The sequence below is a fragment of the Harpegnathos saltator genome, unplaced genomic scaffold (genome assembly GCF_003227715.2).
Source record: "Harpegnathos saltator strain DR-91 unplaced genomic scaffold, Hsal_v8.6 scaffold340, whole genome shotgun sequence".
In the NCBI taxonomy this organism is placed as follows: domain Eukaryota; kingdom Metazoa; phylum Arthropoda; class Insecta; order Hymenoptera; family Formicidae; genus Harpegnathos; species Harpegnathos saltator.
The window spans coordinates 60,001-74,169 of record NW_020230140.1 but is presented as its reverse complement, the minus strand read 5'-3'; the positions used below and the strand labels follow the sequence as shown (position 1 = coordinate 74,169).

General features: G+C 34.8%; 1 long non-coding RNA gene across 2 annotated transcripts; it reads right to left on the bottom strand.

Annotated features, from left to right (window-relative positions):
- Window positions 1-6,818: 6,818 nt before the first annotated feature.
- Window positions 6,819-8,755, bottom strand: LOC105181470 (uncharacterized). Of its 2 annotated transcripts, XR_003113116.1 has the most exons (5): window positions 8,396-8,755; window positions 8,100-8,299; window positions 7,757-8,004; window positions 7,554-7,649; window positions 6,819-7,320 (listed from the first exon to the last, which is right to left on the bottom strand). It is a non-coding gene; the product is annotated as an uncharacterized LOC105181470 (long non-coding RNA). The 2 variants fall into 2 exon arrangements; XR_003113115.1 differs by lacking the exon at window positions 6,819-7,320 and having other exon boundaries at window positions 7,332-7,649; window positions 8,396-8,651.
- Window positions 8,756-14,169: the final 5,414 nt, after the last annotated feature.

Genomic DNA, 14,169 nt, shown 5'->3' with positions numbered 1-14,169 from the left:
GGGCGTGGACTAGTGCGTCGGTTACTTGTATGTTAGGAGGTTCAGCTAATTCTTCGGGCGAGAAGGGTATAGAGTCAGCGGAAAAGTTCTCAGGTTGGTTTGGACCTTTGAGCGGATACGTTTCGTACGAATTTTTTGTGTGTGGATTATCTATGTGTTCCTGCTGTGTGTCTACAGTGCTTGACTTTTTTGATTGTGATTGGTTATTGATTGAACTAGTTTCGGGTGTTTCCCCTTCGTCAAGGTCTTCAATTCGAATGTGATCATCTGATAAATACGTCATATTAGTGTCGTCTTCGTCTGGTTCTTCAGGATTATCATCCTCTTCTAAAAGGCGTCTGATGGCTTCAGCATCTTGTGGATTATTCGGATTAAATTTACTTCTAGTGTTAATCACTTTGCAGTCCGTTAGAGGTGAGTCTACTGGGTTTCTTGATAAGGCGTCTGCGTTTACATTTGTTTTTCCGGCTTTATAAACTATTTCGTAATCGTATTCGGCTAATTCTAGTCTCCATCGAAGTATTCGCATTTTCGTATCCTGAGCATTTTTAAACCACATCAAAGGTTTATGGTCTGTTATAAGTGTGAATTTTCTCCCGTATAAATATGGTCTAAAATGTTTGACACAGTATATAATTGCTAAGGCTTCTTTTTCATAAGTGTCGTATTTTATTTCGTAATCGCTCAGCGTACGAGATGCGTAAGCTATTGGTCGATCTGCGTTGATTTTTCCTTGTGACAATATTCCTCCTATTGCGAAGCCCGAGGCGTCGGTGGTTAAAATAAATGGTTGTGAAAAATCTGGATATTGCAGTACCGGTTCTTTGCATAATTCATTTTTTAGTATTTCAAATGACTGTTGTTGCGCATTGCTCCATTTAAAAGGTACTTCTGATTTCAATAATTGCGTTAGAGGTCGAGCTAATTTAGAAAATTCTGGTATAAATCTCCTGTAATATCCAGCTAATCCCAAAAACTGTTTTATGTTCTTAGGTGTTTTAGGCGTTGGAAATTCGCGTACTGCTTCTAACTTTTTTTGATCCGGTTTAACACCTTGGCTACTAATTGTATGTCCTAAATAATTGACTTCCTTGTATAAAAAGCGACATTTATCTATCTGTAATTTTAAATTAGCATCTTTAAGCTTTTGCATAAGTGTTTTAAATTTGAATTCATGTTCTATTAAAGAAGATGCGTATAGCACGATATCATCCAGATAAACAAATACTTCTCGTCCTTGAATTCCAGCTAGAACTATATCCATTAATCGTTGAAATGTAGCGGGAGCGTTTTTTAATCCGAAAGGCATGCGAGTAAATTCATAATGTCCGAACGGCGTAGTGAAAGCCGTCTTGTGGCTATCGCGTGGATCCATTTCTATTTGGTGAAATCCCGAAGCTAAGTCAAATACCGAAAAATATCGTGCGCTGCCAAGTTGATCAAGAATGTCAATTATATTTGGTAATGGGTACGCGTCTCCGATAGTTTTATCGTTAAGCATGCGAAAATCCAACACCATACGCCATCGTTTATTGCCTTCTGAATCCTCTTTTTTAGGCACTATCCAGACGGGAGTATTATACGGCGAATGTGAGTGTCGTACAATACCGCCATCCAGTAGTTCTTGTACTTGTAAATTTATTTCCTGCTTATGAATTTGAGGAAATCTATATTGTTTTGTGTTTATTGGATAATCGTCAGTTGTCGATATGCAATGTCGCAGTACGTGTATTGCGGTCAATTGTTCACCCGGTAAATGGAAACATTCTTGATATTGTTTTATTAATGCGATTATACTATTAGCTTCAAGTGCGTCTAAATGATTTAAAACAATTAGATCCAATAGTTTGTTGGCTCTGTTTTCGTCATAGATAGTAGTTGAACTTATCTGTAAGACGTTCAGTCGAGGAGTTGAGTCATTTAAGCAAATAGTAATCGCGTCTGTGATAGCGTCGGGTAGGTTCTTTTCGTCTGACCGTCGGGTCACGTTCGTGTCATGTCCGTTGGTAAGAGGTATCATAGCTGTAATTAAGTGATTGTTAGTTTCTGAATTAAGAGGACCTGGAAATGAAATATCATTTTTATTAGAAAAATGATTGTTGCTCTGACTGTGTACGTTATTTATATTATTTGATCGCAAGGAATCATTGGAATTTAAGAGATCAATCTCTGATACGCACTCGGTATTTTCAGTAAAATTTTCGATCTTCAGTACAGAATTCTCGTCATATCCTTTAATTTTTTGCGTCTTAATGTTTTCATAGGAAGCCTTGAATACTCCCTCTTGAGTTTCATCAAATTTTGTACTTATTATTTCTGCTACATTTGAGAAATTATTTTTTGGGTAATGCGATTGTGTTTCATTGTGTGACTCTTCTTCAATTTTATATATACTTTCATTAATTTTTTGAGTACTTTCTTTAGAATTATTATTTTTATTTTCAAAGGATTTTTCCTCCTGGTTACCCACTTTCTCCCTTGGACGAGGAATCTGGAAATTGTCCCCTTGGCTGGGAGGATCGTGGTATGGATAGGAGAATTGAGAATTTTCCCTTGAAATCTTATCTAAGCCTTTATCTAATCCTTTAAGAAGAGTCGATTCTAACTTTTTATGTTGATTAATTTTTTCTTTTCGTTTGATAGGAGCATGGAAGGTCGCTCCTTGTTTTTCGTTTTGAGTTTCCGTTATTAGACGAGGAAGTTGAGAGTCATCTCCTTTTCCAAAATTGCTGTCTTCAAAATTTCTTGATTCGAGATTTTTCTCCAGTGAGTTAATATGTACATGATTGAATGTACTTTTACCGTTGCATGATGCCATATTTCGTGATTCCTTTTCTTCGCGATCAAGAATATGTTTCCCATTGTTTTTAGAATTTTCGCAATTATCATCATTATTATCTCAAATTTTTCCATCTTTAATATCGTTATCCTTCTCGTTATCCTTTAAAATTGCGAGTCGTATATTAATAGTTGGTATTAAAATTTCTATCTCAGTATCCAAAGAATTAATTACGTTAGAGTAAGCCTTGCCGTCAATATTTTTTATTAAGCCGGTTGGTTCTACTTCTACACCTTTTCCTATAGTTATCTTGGGTAAATATCCCTCTTTAATATGCGGATTTCCAATGCGCACGAAGAACAATGCTTTTGAGCGCGCGGGAATTATTACAGATTCTTGTGAATAAAAAGGAATTTTAGTGGTTAAAACTTCTAAGTGACCTTTTGAATAATCGATTTTAGCTTTAGTTTGTTGAAAAAAATCGTTGCCTAATATCCCACATGAATGAATAGGAAAATCATCAGAAATTACATGAAAATCGACAGGAATTCCCAAAATTATCTTGGTAATTTTTCCGATAGTGTATACGGGTGAATTGTTGATTCCATTTAACTTTAGAATATGTGTTGGATCTAAGTCTGGAGTTCCTGAAATACGAGTTTCTTTGATAAGGTTAGGGCCCGATCCCGTATCCAACATAAAAGTTTCAAAATAACTATTTCCGTTTAAACATAATTGAACAGTAGGAACGCAGCTTTCTTTATTTAAATTAATTTCTACCGGTCTAATTATTGGAGCTCGCTTATAGTGTTCTCTATCAGTGTAGTCATCACTGGGCGCTCCGATCCGTCGGCTCCCCGATTTGCGCCCGCCGTCGGGGACCCTTGAAAGTTTTCCTGATTCCTACGGTTCCTTTCAAGTCGTAGTGCGCAATTCTCTATTAAATGTCCCGTTGTTTTGCAATATCTACAGTGATCCGACGTATTCTGTGCAGTTCGATGATTCTGATTATTATCCAATGGTTGATCTTCGCGGCAATCGCGAGCGTTGTGACCGAGTTTCCCACATATTTGACATGTTATTGGTCGCGATTGATTCTTAGCAATTTGCCTTTCGCGACATTGAGATGCTAAGTATCCGCGTCTATTGCACCATTGACATATTTCTTCACTGAGCGTAGTATTATAGTTGGAATTAGTGTAGCAATTTCGAGCGATGTGTCCCATTTTATTACAGTTTCGACAAATCAAAGTATTTGAATTTGACGGGTTGCTTCTGCATTCTCTAGAGCTATGACCAGGACGTTGACAATTTTGACAAATAACATTTGGTTGATTACGATATAACAGACAATTTTGTGCGGAATGACCGGGTTTGAGACAGATTTGACACGAAATAATATCACTTTGAACTATTTTCACGGGATTACGAGTATTTGGATCTCTAAATCGACATTTATCAGCACTATGTCCGCGTTTTTTACAAATTTGGCAAATTAAAACTTCGTTACCTAAATTTGGAGTCGTTACTTTGTATAGAGATAATCGACAATTGTCCTCGGTATGTCCGGTCTTCTGACAGATTGCACAAAAATTAGTAACAGATGTAGAGACTGATGGGTTACGAATATTTTTAATTGCTCGTAATTCCTTTTCGATTTCCAACGCTTCCCGTATAGTATGTTCGACATCTAGATTTCTAGAAACACGTTGCTCGATTTCAGGTATTAATCCTCTAATAAAACTATGACATAATTGTTTTTCTAGTGAAGTGGTATATGCCGCATCGGCGGATCCGATGTTAGTGCGATAGGATTCTAGAATTCGTTTCCCCGTGGATTTTACTCGGTTTGCGTACGCGATAACGGATTCGCCAAGAGAACGATATAAGATAGGTTGTGCTTTGTTACAGTGCTTTGTCAATGATGTTGTCTGTTTTAAACTTTCATCCGGAATAGGACTAAGAGGGTTATCAAAAGCTCGCGGTTTTAACCCGAATGCAGTTTCTGAAAGCGGACTGTCACTCAAAATTCTTCGAATGTCAGGAGTTGTGGGTTCAATTATAGGTAAGAGAGTAGATGCAGGGGGAACACTTGAAGATTCAGAGGGTGCAGAAGGAGCGTAAGGTGTGGATGCGTATTGTGGCTCAATTGTTTTAGAAGTTTTAGGCGTTGCTTGTATGGCCTGTTGATATGCCTTTTCAACCTCCGATTTATCTGAATTTGATCGCGTATTTATGCCCTTTTTCAACAATCACTCTTATCATCCCGGACGAGCCCCCAAATTTTATATGTTACGTCCTGGAGGAGGAGCGCAACTTGGCGCTTGCTTTCGCAAGCTCCGACGTACTCGCAAGTCAGCGGTACAGATCAAGGATCGGAGCGATCCCTTTATCTGACGCGGACGTACACCGGTGGTCCTTGATTTAGGTCAAGGAACTGAATCCTTTTACCTGGGATAGGACCGTGAGCGACGGTTGAAGGAAGGGAGAATCTTTGTTGAGAATAATTAGTCGGTAATCGTGATTGGCTTACAATTACAAACAACTTGTTTTATTAGTAATTAGACGGATGTTCACAATGAAATAAAATTTACAAGCTTTTATAAAGTGTACGTATACATAGTTGTATAAACAATCGCGGTCTGAGCAAAATTCCGTGTTCGTTATGTCCGACTGTGATCGAAAGGTTTGGCCACTGGGGTCTGATTTAACAATTAAGGAGGAATGCCAAGGGGAATAGAAAACGGAAGTAAAACGAAAGGAAAAGAAAAGAGAGAGAAGGATAGATAAAAAAATGAAACGAAAGAGGTCACTCAGGTAAAATAAAATATAAATAACTTACTGCTGGACTTCTCTGATCTTAGTAGACAATGAAAGGTGTGGTTGCTGCGTCTCTGTGAGAATAGATGCCTCAAGTTCTGCGCCAAGGACAGGCAGCTGGTTTCGGCAGGATCGCTCTCAATGGCCCAAGAAGGCACAAGATCGTTGCACCGAATAATTAACAAGTGAAGAATACTGGTTGGTCTAAGCCACAAGTTGGCTTGATTGTTAAGAAAACCCTGAAGGGGTGCTGGAGAGAAGCGTCTGTCCTGGGTGCTGGATCGGCGAGAAGTGAATGAGGCTTTTGACTTTTCTCAAAAAGTCAGCTCGGTTGAGAGAGTGGAGTTTTTAGGGGAATGTTCCAGATGATTATTTTATAGGAGATAAGATGCATGTGGCAATAAGAGGATTTCGAAAGACTTTTGTAAATAAAAAATCGTGGCAGCTATCTTAAGAGGTAAATATCGATATTTATAAGAACGATGTCGTGATGCTGGTATCAGTGATTAAGTTCGTAGGAAATCAAATAGGGATTAGGTTAAGATTATTAGTATTTTCGGGGTATCAAAATTTCCAGAAATTGTTCGTGTGATAACTTGTGAGGTAGGTCGTGTGGTAACATGCCTGAGCGCATTTAGACGTGTAATCAGTAAAAATAAATTCGATTTCTCTTATTTATATAAGAGTTTTGAGGTTCGCTGAGTCAGCATGACGTAACAATATATATATTTTCTTTTATAGATATTACAAGAACAAACACAAAGAAAAAGAAAGAGAAATGCGTCACAAATAGCAGAAAAGTGTCAAGAAAGTATTGAAAAATTTATAAATATTACTATACAAGAAAAAGAAAGTAAATTGGAAATACAAAGACACATACTTGCAGAGTACAAACAACTGAGAATTAGTTATGAGGAATCCTTAAAAAAATATAAGAACAATTAGAAGTTGCAAATAAATTAAGAGAAGAAAAAAATATTCTTTTAAAAGATCTCATTGGAAACAAAAATAAAAACTAAGAAAATGAAGAAACCAAAGAAAAAAGGAAGAACTATATATATTGGTTTTGTTTCGTTTATTTATCATATATGTTTTGTTTATTACATAACTTTTACGTTTCGTTTATTGTTTTAATTTTACTTTATCTTAATTTATAAGTAAAAATATGCAATTTATATGTAAAAATAAATTACAAAATATTTGACATATAACAATGCATTATTTATTATGTATATTTGTATAGTTGTATTTGTATAGTTGTATTTATGTATGCATGTATAATTGTATTTATTGAACATTTAATTGGCGACATATTTCATCACAAATATATATTCCGGTTTCATTTTCTCTTAGTACTTCATCAATACGTTGTTCAATGTTTAAACCTTGTACTTCAATATCTGGACATTCATCCTACATTGGAGCTTCAAAATATTCTATTTCTCTTGCGTTCGCCATATTATGGAAGTACACAATAAGCATGTATAACGCGAACCATTCTTACTATATCACGTAACTATATATAACTATATAACGTAAAAGTGATATAACTGCCTAACCCGTTGTTTTAGACAACCTAAAGCATTCTCTACAATTATGCGACAAGAACTTAATTTTTGATTAAAATTTCTTTGTGCATGTGTCAAGTGCTTTATCCCTAAATAGAACAATTAGTTGTTTTAAGAAAGGGTACGCACTGTCTCCTAATAAATAGTAATTATCTAAAAAAGAAAGATTAATAACATTTGAATAACATTTCAGATTGATAACTCAGGTGCAAATTATTAATTCTTATAATTTTTATCATGTTTTATTTAATTAAATTTTAAATAACTTCTGCAAAGTTCATGAAGATCATTACGAACTGGTGAATTTTTAAATACTCTCGCGTCATGGACGGAGCCAGGATATCCAACAAATACATCAAGAAATTTCATATTGTGGTTGGCTATACCTTGGATATGCAATGAAAAGTATTGTTTCCGATTAATATATGAATTGGAATCTTCTGTAGGTTTTTCAATTTTAATGTGGGATCCGTCTATGATACCTAAAAAGGATATTATAGCTAATAAAGATAACATAAATACATTAAATAGAAATAATAAAAATATCAACAAAATTTAATTTCGATTGAAATAGTGAAATATTAAATACCAATTACACCAGGGAACTCTTTCTCATTGCGATAATGAGAAGCTGTTTCTTCTTTTTCATCCGCAGTTGGATATCGAATAATATTGGGTGCTAAATACATAATAAAATCAGTTACTCTGGTAATAACTTTATGCAAAATACCAATAAGTTATCCAAAATCTGTCAGCCACATCATGATAACCAGCACTTTCATGGCCTACAAAGGTAACATAAAATTTGTTTTTCTGCAATAACTTTTAAACGTCCTCCTGTAAAAGAGATGTATGCGTTGTGATAGTTATCTTTTTTATAAAATAAATATGGGATTAATAAATAAAAATTTAATTTTTTAATATACACATACCTTGTAAGGAAGTAAATATCTCAGATACACGAATTGGTTTATTAAATCGTATGCTACTTCTCTTGATAAACGAAAGTGCATAATGAAATCGATGTTGGTATAATTTTGGACTATGTTTTCCACATAATTATTTATTTTTACGTATTCTATTCGTTGAATCATTCCAAAAACTGGATGAAATATTTGTAATTCATTATGATCTAAATATAAAACATAAATTGATATATTAAATTAGGTTAAGTTACATTTTTTAATTTTTATTTCGTTCATAACATATTTGTTATAAATTATATTACCATCATTATCTTCGACCAAAAGTGGTGGTGGTAATGGTATTAAATCAAAACTTCATCTAAAGACTCAAGTTGTAGTTCAACTAACATATTAGGTATAATAGGCCTACTGTGTCTGTTGTGCACCATATTGAATACTGCACCATTGCGTTCTTTTCACTGTAAGGCCCCTTGCATAATGCCAGGCAACAAACAATAAGAATAAAAATAGACCAATCACAATCGACTATTACAAAAATAATCTATTGTGATTGGTCTATTTTTATTCTTATTGCCTGTTGCCTTGCATTGTGCAAGGGGCTTTACAGTACTCTTGCACTCATGCTGCCCGTGCCTGTACTATATCAGTTCTAGTGCATGAACTAGTGCAACGAATACAGATGAAAAGAACAGACCTATAGTTATAAGCATGTTCTGAATATGGGTCATAGTATTTATATAGTAAAGAAAATTGCCGAATAAGCGCTAATGCAATTATGCTATTCTTTCATCGCATTTTTCCATATATATCTTTTCTGACAGACTTTGGACAAATGTGTGTGTGCTGCATTGTCATTTCGACTTTTCACACAGATCTTATATGAATGTGAATGCAACGCTGCTGATATTTGCCTTCTCTCCGAAATGTGCATTCTGCTGCTGCTTCTCGGATTCTTCGACTTGCTGATGTATATACAGTGTAACATAATAAAGAATAATTTGAGCAATGAATATTATTACAAGAAAATGAATCTTCAGAAACAGCCCATTCAGCATAGTAAGATTGCAGGAACATTGTAGCAATATTTCCTTGCAATATTGCAACATTGCAACATTGCGAAATGTTGCTGCAACGTTGTTTCGAGACTGCAGCAACGTTAAAATGTCCGCTTTTAGAAATGATTGCAACGAAACATTATAGCAATATTGTAATGTAACGAAATTGCAATAATGCATTATTCCTGCAATCACCGCGTAATATTACATATAAGAATATTTTTGTTTTGGATCTATAAATATTAGAAGCATATGAAGACATAAAATAAGAAAAGCTTAATGTAAACAAGGGTTTGCAATATTTTTATATTTAAGATATATATTTACGTATATAACTTTAAATTTATATTATATAATTTATAAAATTTATATTAGGTTGGGGAAAAAAATCTATTATTTTTCCGCTAGATGGCTTCAGTGGTATATATCATGTGATGTATTAATCGCATAGGTTAATATTTATACTCGTTGGAAAAGTGACATTCCGTACTAAAAAAATTCTTTAACGGTTTTGTGATTTGTCGATTAAGTTATAGCACGTAAATGTGAGTTATAGCACGTAAAAGATGTACGTCAACAAAGAGAAAATTTGGTATATTTTACAATTTTGCTTCGATAAAGACAAAAATGCAAGCCAGGCGGCTGTAATGGTGAATGGTGTTTATGGTCCCAATACTGTCACAGCCAATCACGCGCAATTTTGGTTTCGTCGATTCCGTTCCGGTAATTTTGATGTTAAAGATGCATCTCGCACAGGTAAGCCCGTTGTCGAAAATGTCAATAAAATTATGGAAATGACCGAAGTAAACCGGCATGTTAGCAGTTGTAATATCGCCCAGGAGCTGAAGATCGACCACAAAACAGTTTTAAACCATTTGCATAAAGCTGGATTCAAAAAAAAGCTCGATGTTTGGGTGCCACACGAATTGACGCAAAAAAACATGATGGACCGAATTTCAATCTGCGAAGCCTTGACCAAACGGAATGAAATCGAACCATTTCTGAAAAGGATGGTGACTGGAGATGAAAAATGGATTACATACGACAATATTGTACGGAAACGATTGTGGTTAAAGCGCAGCGAAACGGCTCAAACGGTGCCAAACCAGGATTAACGGCCAGGAAGGTTTTGCTGAGTGTTTAGTGGGACTATAAAGGAATCATCCACCATGAGCTGCTTTTATATGGCCAAACACTAACTTCGGACCTCTATTGTCAACAATTGGACCGTTCGAAGCTAGCGATCGACCAGAAGCGGCCAGAATTGGTCAATAGAAGAGAAATTGTTTTTCATCAGGACAATGCCAGGCCACATATGTCTATAGTGACTCGTCAGAAACTCCGGGAGCTTGGTTGGGAAATTTTGATGCATCCACCTTATAGTCCGGGCCTGGCACCAAGCGATTACCATCTGTTTTTGTCATTGCAAAACTTCCTTGATGGTAAGAAATTGACCTCAAAAGAAGACTGTGAAAATCGCTTAGTCGAGTTTTTTGCAAATAAGGACCAGGGCTTCTATGAAAGAGGGATCATGAAATTACCTTTAAAATGGTGACAAATTGTAGAACAAAACGGTGCTTATTTGACCAAAATCGAACAATCTTAACTATGTTAAATAAAGCCTTGAAATAAACGAAAAAATAATGGATTTCTTTTTCCCCAACCTAATATAATAATACGAAATTATTGCCTAACACTTGTTTACTTTTAGTTTTTTCTTATTTTGCCTTCATATTTTGCTTCACTCTAGAATAAACACATATGTACATATATGTGTATATAAAAAAACTTTATTTATATAAATATATATATTTAAAAACATTCATTTTAACTAATAAAATTCGTTCATAAAAAAGCAATCTTTGGTCGTGTCATATCGTGTCACATGGTGTAATACATACTTTAATAACATACATTTTAAATATGTAAAATTCATTAATAAGGAAAATATTTGGTCGTGTCATATCGTGTCACATCGTGTAGTACACTCTTTAATAACATACATTTTAAACAATATGTAACATTCATTAAAAAATAAAAAGAACGTTGATCATATCGTGTTACATCGTGTAGTACCCCTTATGAAAAAAACCCTCAATTTTGGATGTAAACATTGAAATTTGGGTGTTTACCATGAAAGTTGAATGTTGAGCATCAATGTTGAGTGTCGGTTGGATGTGACTATCAAATTTTCGGTGTAACTTTGATGTAGATTCTCAATATTGAGTGTCAATTGGGTATAACCATCAATATTCGTTATTATTTTGGTGTAGACACTCAATATTGGGTGTCGGTTGGGTGTAACCATCAATATTCGATGTATTATTGGTGTAGACACTAAATATTGAGTGGTTAAGCATTGGACATCAGTACTGGGTATCGGTATAGTATAACCATTAATATTCAGTCTTAGTTTGATGTAGATATTTAATAGTATGTGTCGGTTAGAGCATCAATGGTGCAATAGTGCGCGCGTGACAGTGGTTAAGAAACCTATATTTTGAATAAAATATAATGTTGAGTAATTAGTCTTTTATTCTTCATTTTTCAGGATATTTCAAGTTTGCAGTAGACCACAATATATACAAATGAAAGTATGTTTTCGTGAAACCCTTGTTTATTCATTGTATTCTCATTTAATAACTTATGTAAATGAGGTGTTAATTGAATAACTAAATATGGTAAATATACTTTCATTTTACACATTCATTTTGATGATGTTCCATCAACTGGATATAATATTCGAATAAAGATATATATATATATCTTGAGTGAATATATATATATACTCACTATGCAAATAATAAGAACGTTAGGTATTAAATACATAACATATATGTTTAATGTCGTAGTTTCTGAGTAGGACATTAAACATATGCATTTAATACCTAGTGTTTACTATTTACGCAATGAGTATATATATAGGGTGAAGAAAAAACCCCGGGACAGCTGAAAATTTCGAAAAATATACACTTTATAAAAAAATATTTCAGACAAAAGTTGTAGCGTTGAAAAAGACCTATTTACCGATCTTAACAATTTGACCTTGGGTGTCGTCATCAATGTCAGAACAAAGTCACCTCGGAATTTTTAAACGGAACCTCCAATCTTTTATTGCATATTCTTATAGCCCTTCTTCAGACCTTTTCAAAGCACTATGGTTTTATTCAATTTGAATAAGCTGTTCCGAAGTTATCGAGTTTTTTAAAGTAAGATATCTAGCCAACTAAGGCAAGATCGGAGGATGATCCAGCCAACAAAGGCAAGATCGTAGGATGATCCAGCCAACTAAGGCAAAATCGGAGGATGATCCAGCCAATTAAGGCAAAATCGTAGGATGATCCGGCCAACTAAGGCAAGATCGTAGGATGATCCGGCCAACTAAGGCAAGATCGGAGGAAATGTCCGCCATCAATAGTTTGACAATAAGCTAATCTATCGTAAAAAGATGAAACGGCTTTTTGAATGTAATCAGCAGGGATGAGAGCAGCTTCATCAAGAATTCGATTTCGTAAGTCATCCAAATTTTGTGGTTTTGTTTTGTAAACTCTATCTTTTAAATGGCCCCACAGGAAGTAATCGTTAGGTGATAAATCGGGTGATCGAGGAGGCCATTCTATAGGTCCTCTTCTACTTATCCATCGATGAGGAAACACTGTGTCCAGATAATTACGGACGTCCCTTCCGTAATGTGGGGGGGCACCATCTTGTTGGAACCATGTATGCTCGAAGTTGTCATCCATGATTGCTTGTATTGCTGGAACTATTTCGTTTCTTAGCATATTCTCATATTTTATCGCTGTTAGATTTCCGTCATTAAAGAGTGGACCTATGAGAACATTATTCAAAATGCCTACCCAAACATTCACTTTTTGTGGATACTGCGTGTGTGTTTCTTCAATCCAGTGAGGATTTGTATCTGACCAAAATCTACAATTGTGTCGATTAACGTGGCCATTTAACTGAAATGTTGCCTCATCTAAAAATACTACATTTGATAGATAGTTAGGATCTTTTTAGTTAGGATGTTTTTTCCATCATCAAATCATAAAATTCAATGCGCCTATCAAAATCATCTTCATTTAGCTCTTGTACAAGATGGATCTTATAAGGATGAAATTTATTCATTTTCAATATTTTAAGCACAGACATTTGATCTATTTCACGTTGCTGTCCTACTTTGCAGGTCGAATCATACAGATTTTCGATAAAGGATTGTAGAACATCTAATGATTTTTCTACACTTGTTGCTGATACTGGCCTACCTGGTATTGCACGATTTTTCACACTTCCAGTTTCTTGAAAACGCCTTATCGTTCTTTCAACGGTAGATTTTGAAATGGCATTACCCTGATTACGAAAAGTTTCATTAAAAAGCCGCCTCACATCATTGTACGACCTTAATCGATCATCCTATCCTCTCATTATCAAAAGAGATATGCGTTCTCGTTCTGAAAGACTTGCCATATTGACAAGCAGAAGTGGTAAGATTTAATCTAATCGACTAAATTAAGATTTGGATCAATTCAAAGTTATTCTAAAGACAGTGCTGAAGAATAATAATGAGCACGGAATGAAGTGCAATTAAGTCAGCTTACAACTAGCTTCAAACTGTTTCTTAATAATTTTCAAAAAAATAGAGAAATTTCAGTCGAGTTTGCGATTCAAACTGTAATGAGTATTAAATGAGTAAATGGAAGAAATAAATATCGAACAGCAGAATAATTCGAATAAACAAATAACTGAAATGAATCAATCAACGAAATTAAGACAAGTCAATAGGAGCCAACGCCTGGAAGTTAGTTGCGCAATTATTTTTACGAGTTGGCTGGATCATCCTCCGATCTTGCCTTAGTTGGCTAGATTTCTTACTTTAAAAAACTCGATAACTTCGGAACAGCTTATTCAAATTGGATAAAACCATAGTGCTTTGAAAAGGTCTGAAGAAGGGCTATAAGAATATGTAATAAAAAATTGGGAGTTCCATTTAAAAAATCCGAGGTTACCTTGTCCTGACCTTG